The sequence below is a fragment of the Oryx dammah genome, unplaced genomic scaffold (assembly GCF_014754425.2).
Source record: "Oryx dammah isolate SB20612 unplaced genomic scaffold, SCBI_Odam_1.1 HiC_scaffold_20, whole genome shotgun sequence".
NCBI classification, from domain to species: domain Eukaryota; kingdom Metazoa; phylum Chordata; class Mammalia; order Artiodactyla; family Bovidae; genus Oryx; species Oryx dammah.
In genome coordinates, this window is record NW_024070204.1 from 2,440,000 (window position 1) to 2,449,414 (window position 9,415).

The 9,415-nt window shown below is 44.8% G+C and overlaps 1 non-coding gene across 1 annotated transcript; it reads right to left on the reverse strand.

The window, feature by feature from the left end:
• Positions 1-8,187: 8,187 nt before the first annotated feature.
• On the reverse strand, positions 8,188-8,260 carry TRNAW-CCA. Its single transcript has one exon. It is a non-coding gene; the product is annotated as a tRNA-Trp (tRNA).
• Between the last annotated feature and the right edge of the window lie 1,155 nt (positions 8,261-9,415).

A 9,415-nucleotide genomic window follows, 5' to 3' on the forward strand; every position in this document is an offset into this window, starting at 1 on the left:
TATAGGACTCATGTTGAAGCTGAAACTCCAATACTTTGGCCACCTGTTGCGAAGAACTGACTCACTAGAAAAGACCCTGATGCTGGGAAAGACTGAAGGCAGGAGGAGAAGGGGATGACAGAGGGTAAGATGGTTGGATGGCATCACCGACTCAATGGACATGAGTTTGAGTAAACTCCAGGAGTTGGCGATGGACAGGGAGGCCTGGCGTGCTGCAGTCCATGGGGTCGCAAAGAGTCAGACATGACTGAGCAACTGCAATGAACTGAACTGAACTGAGTGTGTATCTGTTAATCCTAAATTCCTAATTCACCCCTGCTCTCTCTTGGGTAACCCCAGCTCTGTTCTTGATGTCCGTGGGACTATTTTTGTTCTATAGATAAGTTCATGTGTGTGATTATTATTATTATGTTTTTAGATGAAAGCTGGGCATGACAGTATCCTGTCCCCAGCCCACTGCTCAGTTTGTCTGAATGGCTTTTGGCAGCAACAGGCCTGGGGGTCCCCTCTGTCGCCCTCCCTGGCACCCCCTCCCCACGCCACTGGCTGGGTCTTCCCCTTCAAGGTCCTTGCAAGCCCTGCATCGACTGTCCGGGGATCAATAGGTTCGGTGAGGGCAGAGGAGACCCCCGAGGAGCCACACAGCTGAAGCCTCGCGAGCAGGCACTTGAGACGGAGACTGAGTAATTAAGTGCGGGCTTGTCCCCCCACCCCCAGCTCCCGGGACACAGGCCTTCTCGTTAGCGGTAAAGGGCGCCCTGGCTGGACACCGCGGTCAGGCCCCTGGGGGCCCCTCTGCCACCGCTCTGGAAGCAGGGCGCACTCCAGTCAGAGCTGGCTGGGTCAATTGGCAGCGTTTTAAGAGCCGTGGAAAAGAGGGAGCTGGCCTAGGGGTAGACACAATCCCAGATGCCAGGGATAGGGATACAAGTGTAATTCTAGACTATTAGAGTGACACACCAGATCTTTTCTGCCCCAGAACCCGAGACAGCTGAAAGGATTATGCCGGACAGGCTGTCACACAGTAAAATTTTCAGAAATCCGGTAACCCCCGCTCAGATCAGCTGAATATCTGATCTCTTGACACTGAGAAAAAAGGTGTGTTTGTTAACTGCAGAAGGATAGAGGTGAGAGGCTAGGCAGATGAAAGGGTAGGGGCTGAGGATGCCCTGGACACCCCGGGAGAGGCAGCAGACGGCGGGGGGCAGCGGGCAGGATGGAGGGGCTGGGCCTCTCGGAAGCTCACCCACTGGGGCTGGAAACCTCAGAGGGGTGGGCACGGGGAAGCCGGGGGGGCACTCTGGAAGGCCCCCGTGGCCCTCTGCCCCAGCCCATCTTATCAAAGGATACTGAGGGAAGTGATTGCACCCTGTCTGATGCTGGGAGGGCCAAGTGCCTTTGGAGCTGGAAGGAAGCAGATATTCTTCACAAGTGTTTTCTTTGAAAAGTGGAAAGCCATGCCCTGTAATGGGACTTCCACCACTTTTAATTATAAAAGAAAGCAAAGACCATTTTTATTTTGGAGGAAAAGGTGAAACAACATGTGATTCTGAGTCACAAAACCTAAGAGAAAAGCCTGCTGCTGGCTCTGTGTGATGAGTTTAGAAGGAGTCAGGTGAAGTGAAAGTCGCTAAGTCGTGTCTGACTCTTTGTGTCCCCATGAACTATACAGTCCCTGGAATTCTCCAGGCCAGGATACTGGAGTGAGTAGCCTTTCCCTTCTCCAAGGGATCTTCCCAAATCCAGGGATTGAACCCAGGTCTCCAGCATTGCAGGCCGATTCTTTACCAGCTAAGCCACAAGGGAAACTCAAGAATACTGGAGTGGGAAGCCTTTCCCTTTTCCAGAGAATCTTCCCCACCCAGGGATTGAACCCAGGTCTCCTGCATCACAGGCGGATTCTTTACCAGCTGAGCCACCAGGGAAGCCCCCTCAGAAGGGGTCAAGGTCATCGCCAAATCCCCCAGTGAGAGGTCTGGAGATCTCATACCTGCGGGGCAGCTGGGTTAGTCAAGACCTCACGCGTGGAGCTGGGGGTGTTTTCCCAGCTTGGGGAGGAGAGAGATGGGGCAGAGAGTGGGCCCAACGAGGGCTGCTGGGCGCCTGGCCTCTGAAGGCAGAAGGGAAATGGGGTGCTCCCCGGGGCCTCCCGTTTCATGCTGCAGCGGGGGGCAGGAGGACCAAGACCCAAAGCCCCTCCCAGCCACTGTCAGGACCACGGGGGGCCGCTTTCCATGACATCTCTCCCGCCTTGCCCAAGGAAACTGAGTCAGGAGTGACTCACGTTCGCAGACTGAGGTTTTATAATCCGAGACACCTTTTGCCCAGAACTCGTAAGCCTACTACAGTGATCTCCGCAAGAGGGTTCCGGGGGATAAACTCTGTTTCACCCAATAAATCTCTTCCTACATCAATTCAACCCCTGCCTTGTCCACGTTAAGGCGACTGATTAAAAGAAAATGAATAAATGAATATACTTGAGGCCAGATGTATAGGGACGCAAAACCCAAATCTGCAGTGTATTTAAAACAGCTCATTCATAGCATCCCCCACCCCAACACACACACACAGACACACACAGACACACACACACACACACACACACACACACACACACACACACTCACTCAGACACAGCGACAGAGAAAGGGAAGCTTGGCCGGCTTTGCAGCAAGTCGCCAAGATGACTGAGATAAGGCTTGCCCAACGGTGTCACAAGGTTATGGAAAAGCCGACACAATACGCTTCTCCAAACCCACCCCATCTGAAGGCCAGCTCCCGGGGACACAGAGCCCAGGGCGTGCGGGGCTGAACAAAAGCAGGCCTCTGCTAATTGACTGAAAAATCAGCCCGGGCCCCCCCGGGAGGCACGGCAGGCCGCAGCAGATGGAGGCTGCCCGGCGCGGGAGCTCAGAAGCCTCTGGAAAGCTGCTGCGGGTCTGCTGCAATTATGGGTCAGACCCTTCCGTGCCCAGCCCAGCAGCCAGCCGCGAGCAGCCATCACCCGGAGCCCTCCACCAGCCCGGGGCTCCTGGGGTGCCCCAGCTCCGGCGAGGGTGGTTGGGGGTTTGTTCTGTTTTGTTTTTTATAGACTCAGCCTCTCGGCCAAACAGATGCTTTCCTCGGCTTCCTTTGATTCCGCTGATCTGAGTTAATTTGATTTCTGCATCTCAGCCCCCAGCTCGGGGCCTGATGGTCGTGCAGCAGAAGTGGCCCGGCATTTGCTCACTGCAAATACTCGAGTCCTCGCTCACACACCCTGACCGCTCCAAGCACAGCGGTCACAACGGCCAGGAAGATTTATGCTTCTAACGAGAGAGGAACTCCTGCGGCCACCGCTGGGTTTTGCGACTTAAAAGATGTTTTAATCGTAGGGCTGCCTGGAGTCTCCAGTGCATGTGACTAAAACTAACTGCGTTGTCTCACGCAGACCGTGAGCAGAAAAGTCCTGGCTGGTTTAGAGACATGATGTGAGCTAAACTGCTGAATGAATGGCTGAAAACTGACTCTAGACTGCCCATACGCCTTTGTCTTTTATGGAAAACTAAACATCTAGTGGAATAAACGAGGCACGTTTTCCACCTCCTGTCTAATTTGGAAAAAAAAATAAAGCCGGTTTGCTTTTATCACATAATCCTTAGATTAAAAAACACCTTCGGTTTCATTTAATTTCACGGTTGTTAAAAGTGCACGTGGTAAAATTGGTAATTAAGACACAATATCTCATCTGGTACAAATGTCTTCTTTTTTGTTCCAAGTGAAGTTCCTGTAGAAGGTGCTTCATTGGTAAACCTGTCACTCCTTCACTGATGTGAAAAAAAGTCCAATCTGAGGAAAAATGAAGACTTTCAAGCCAGCCTACGTGTAGCTGCTGATTATTTTTAAATATAGGCCACACTTCTTCTGTTTGTGCATTTCTCTAGGAAATATATAGATATTCTATCACTAACAGCAACATGCAATTATTTACTTGTGTCAATAAAAATTGTATACTGTTATAACAATTTGAGAAAACAGCGTGAAAAACACCCGTAGTCTGCAAAACAAACGTTTTTAATCACTTTGTCTATTCCCTTTTATTTTTTCACACCAATTTTTAAAATAAGATTAAGTGTAGTCAACAGCTTTGTAGTAAACCCATTTCACTTACCGTTATTGCAAACCTGCTTTTTAATGTTACTGCAATTTTTATGATCATCCCTTTAATATTCTAGCAAGTGACATCCTCATAACTGACCTAGCTCTTCTGCTATTCCTGGACTTTGGGGGTTTTTACAATACCATACAATAAGATCACCCCATTTTTTAGTGTATAGATCTGTGCCAAGATTACCGCAATCATGGTGCAGGAGCGTCATATCAAACATCTCGTGTCTCTCTATCCTTTCATCGTCGCGGCTTCTCTTCACTCTGAGCCTCAGCAGTGTGACCTCTCCTCCGTCATCATGGTTTCGCCTGCTTGAGAATGTCGGAGGGATATAAACAGGATCAAACAGTAATCCTAAAAATGGCTTCTTTCACTCAGAACAACATCTCTGAGACTCACCCAAGCTGTGTGTATCACTGATGGAACACCCTCCTCTTTCCTGAGGGGCAGGGATCAGCTTTGACTTCCCTGGTGACCCGGGTGGTAAAGAATCTGCCTGTAATGCGGGAGACCCGGGTTCGGTCACTGGATCAAGGAGATCCCCTGGAGAAGGAAATGGCAACCCACTCCAGTGTTCTTGCCTGGAGAATCCCAGGGACAGAGGAGCCTGGTGGGCTGCCGTCTATGGGCTCGCACAGAGTCGGACACGACTGAGGCGACTTAGCGGCAGCAGCAGCCAGTATTCTTGTCCTGGTGGGCTGCAGTCCGGATTGTCACAAAGAGTCAGACACGACTGAGTGACTGACACTTTCGCAGGGATCGGGCTGGGGCTGCAGAGCCGGAGAATCCATCCACCTGGTGAAGGATACGCGGCTGCTTCTGCCGTTTGCCTCTCACAAGTAGAGCCGCTGTGTTTATGCACAGGCTTTTGTGCGGACATACATTTTCATTTATCTGGAATAAATACCCAAGAGTGGAGTTGCTGGCTCACGTGGTAAATATATAGTTAAGTTTACAAGAAAATGCCTAGTTGTTTTCCAGAAAGATGGTATCATTTTTATTTTTCTTTTAAATTGAAGTATATCCTTTAGTGTGTTGTGTTAGTTTTAAGTGTACAGAGATACATATATATATATATATAAAATTCTTTTTCCTGTTCAGTTCAGTTCAGTTCAGTCACTCAGTCGTGTCTGACTCTTTGCGACCCCATGAATCACAGCACACCAACCCTCCCTGTCCATCACCAACTCCCAGAGTTCACTCAGACTCATGTCCATTGAGTTGGTGATGCCATCCAGCCATCTCATCCTCTGTCGTCCCCTTCTCCTCCTGCCCCCAATCCCTCCCGGCATCAGAGTCTTTTCCAATGAGTCAACTCTTCCCATGAGGTGGCCAAAGTACTGGAGTTTCAGCTTTAGCATCAGTCCTTCCAAAGAACACCCAGGGCTGATCTCCTTCAGAATGGACTGGCTGGATCTCCTTGCAGTCCAAGGGACTCTGGTTTCTATAAAATACTGAGTAGCGTTCCCTGTGCTATATAGTAGGTCCTGGTAAGTTATCTATTTTATATATAATCATGTGTGTTCATCCCAAATTCCTAACTTATCCCTCCCCTACATTCCCCATTGGTATCTGTGTTTGTTTTCTATGTCTGTGGGTCTCTTTCTGTTTTATGTATAAATTCATTTGTATCATTTTCTAAGATTCCATATATAGATGATACCATATGAGCCTTGTATTTCTCTGCCTAACTCACTTCACTCAGTACGATGATCTCCAGGTCCATTCATGTGGCTGCAGATGGCATCCTTTCATTCTTTTTATAGCTGTGTAGTATTCATTTTTCATTACACTCAGCAACATACCCCCTGGTTCTTCCACACCATCAAAAGCACTTGAAGTGGTCATGACTTTTATTCTAGTCATGTAAGTAGATGAATGCTAGCTCACCATGGTTTTATTTTGCTTTCCACAATGGCCAAGATAGAGCACATCTTTTAATGTGCTGTTTGCTATTTCTATTTTGGGAAATGTCTGTCCAAATATTTTGCCCAATTTTAATTGGATTATTTTGCTGGTTAATTTTAAAGCTATATATATTTTTTCCCTATATTTCTAGATAGATAAATAGATGGATGATATAGATAGATATATTCGGGACAATTCTATTTTCAAATATGTGATTTACAAATATGTTTTCTCAATATGTAATTTATATATGAGTTTCTTAACCTTGTCTTTCAGAGTGAAGTTTTTTCATTTTAATGATGTCTCTTCTGTAATTTTTTTCAATAATTAGACCCTATTTGGTAAGTTGTTGATGTTCATAGTGTAGAGTTATTTGCAGTCTTCCCTTATTATCCCTCTAATGTTGTGAGGTGGTATCATCTCTTTCATTCTTGATATTGATAACTTGCACTTTTTTCTTCTTTTGTCAATCTAGCCAGAAGTTTCTCAATATTATTGATCATTTCAGAGAAGCAGCTTTCAGTTTTTTACATTTTCTCTTTTTTTTTCTGTTTTGAATTTCATGGATTTCTTTTTATTCTCTTCTCCTTATGTTTGTTTTGCTTGTGTTTTTTTTTTTTTCTGACTTCTTAAAAAAGAAGCTTGTATCTTTGATTTGAAATTCTTCTGAGTTTCTCATGCACACTTTTAATGCTATACATTCTCAAAGCACTGTTTCAAGGGCACACCAAAGATCTGATATGGCATATAATCATTTTACTTTTATTCAAAATATTTCTAATATCTCTTGATATTATTCATCCCATGGATTATTTAGAAATATGTTGGTTAATTTCTAAGTGTTTGGAAATTTTCTTGATATCATTCTCTTACTGGTTTCCTGTTTAATTCTATTATAGTTCAAAAACATATTTTGCATGATTTCAACTGTATTGAATTAATTAAGATTTGTTTTGTGATTAGGAACATGGATAACCTTGGTGAACATTACATGTGAAAAGATATGTATGATCTTCCGGAGTGAATGCTGTTTAAATCTTTAAGTCCTCTTGGCTGATGGCACTACTCAGTTCTTCCATGCACTTACTGAATTTCTGTATACAAGTCATATATGTTACAGGGAGGTGAATTTGGAGCCTCCACCTACCACTGTGCATTTGTCTACTTTCATTCTGTCAGTTTTTACTTCATGTTGTTAGATACATACAGAATTAATATTTCTATGTCTTCCCAGGGAATGTATTCACTCATCATTCTATAATGTCCCTCTTCAGGTCAGTCGCTCAGTTGTGTCCAGCTCTTTGCGACCCCATGGACTGCAGCAGGCCAGGCCTCCCTGTCCATCACCAACCCCCAGAGCTCACCCAAACTCATGTCCATCCAGTCGGTGATGCCATCCAACCCTCTCATCCTCTGTTGTCCCCTTCTCCTCCTGCCCTCAATCCCTCCCTGCATCAGGGTCTTTTCAAATGAGTCAGCTCTTTGCATCAGGTGGACAAAATATTGGAGCTTCAGCTTCAACATCAGTCCTTCCAATGAACACTCAGGACTTATCTCGTTTAGGATGGACTGGTTGGATCTCCTTGCAGTCCAAGGGACCCTCAAGAGTCTTCTCCAACAACGCAGATCAAAAGCATTAATTCTTTGGTGCTCAGGTTTCTTTATAGTCCAATTCTCACATCCATACATGACTACTGGAAAAAACATAGCTTTGACGAGATAAAACTTTGTTGACAAAGTAATGTCTCTGCTTTTTAACATTCTGTCTAGGTTGGTCATAGCTTTTCTCCCAAGGAGCAAGTGTCTTTTAATTTCACAACTGCAATCACCATCTGCAGTGATTTTGGAACCCCCCAAAATAAAGTCTGTCACTGTTTCTGTTGTTTCCCCATCTATTTGCCATGAAGTGATGGGACTGGATGCCATGATTTTAGTTTTCTGAATGTTGACATTTAAGCTAACTTTTTCACTCTCCCCTTTCACTTTCACTAATGTCCCTCTTAAAGTGAAGTCGCTTAGTCGTGTCCAACTCTTTGCAACCCCATGGACTGTAGCCTGCCAGGCTCCTCAGTCCATGGGATTTTCCAGGCAAGAATACTGGAGTGGGTTGCCATTTCCTTCTCCAGGAGATCTTCCCTGACCCAGGGATCGAACCTGGGTCTCCCGCATTGGAGGCAGACACTTTACCGTCTGAGCTACCAGGGAAGCCCTACTGTCCCTCTTAGCCCTGGTCATTTTCTTCGATCTGGAGTCTCTTTCATTTAATATTAGTATAGCCACTTGGCTTTCTTTTAATTAGTGTTTTCAAGGTGTATCTTTTCCCATCCTTTTACTTTAAATAACTCATATTATCACAGTTTAAGCGAGTTCATTATAGACAGCACATAGTTCGGTCATTTCTTTAATCTGTTGTGATAATCTCCTTACTTTTAACTGGAATATTTAGACCACTTACATTTAAGGTAATTACTGACACATTTGGATTTGGGTCTTCCATTTTTTAATTTGTTTTCTCTTTCTTCCTTTTGTTACTGTTTCTCGGTTCCATTTTTGCCTTTGTAGGGTTATTTATATTTTTGGTACCCCACCTTAGCTCCTCTGCTGTGATTCTTTAGGTCTTGGCGGTGCTGGGTCTTTGCTGCAGCAGGTGGGATCTTTGATCTCTGTTGCACATGCAAACTCGTAATTGTGGTGTGTGGGATCTGTTTCCTGACGAGGGATCAAACCTAAGCCCCCTGCATTGGGGATGTGGGATCTTAGCCACTGAACCGATAGGGAAGTCCCCATCTATTGAGTTTAACACTCTATCTATATCTATATATCTATTGATAGATACTAGAATATGTCTAGGTGTGTGTGTAACATTTTAAAGTTTTTCTAAGGACTATAATATGCATACTTCACTTTTCACAGCTTATTTAGAATCAACATTTTACCTTACACACATATAGACTATCTTCTCCTTCTGTGTTCTGGTTGTCTTATAATATTACATCAATATATATTGAAAACACCATCATGAGATGTTACAAATTTTGCTTTTGGGCATTCAACCTATTTTAAAGATCTGAACAGGAGAAGAATCAATTATATTCACTCAGACATTTACTATTTCTTTTGTTTTTCCCTTCATCCTTATATTCAAATATTCCTTCAAGTATATTTCCCCGTCTACTGAAAGGTTTCCTAGTAATTCTGTTAGAGTAGGTTTTTGGCACCAAATCCTTTCATGATTTCTCCATCTGGGAATGTCTTTATTTTGCCTTCATTGGCGAAATATCTTTCTCAGGATAGAGAATTTAGGGTTGACAGTTCCTAAAAACTTTAGAAATGGTCTACATCTTCCTCCTGCCTTCATCA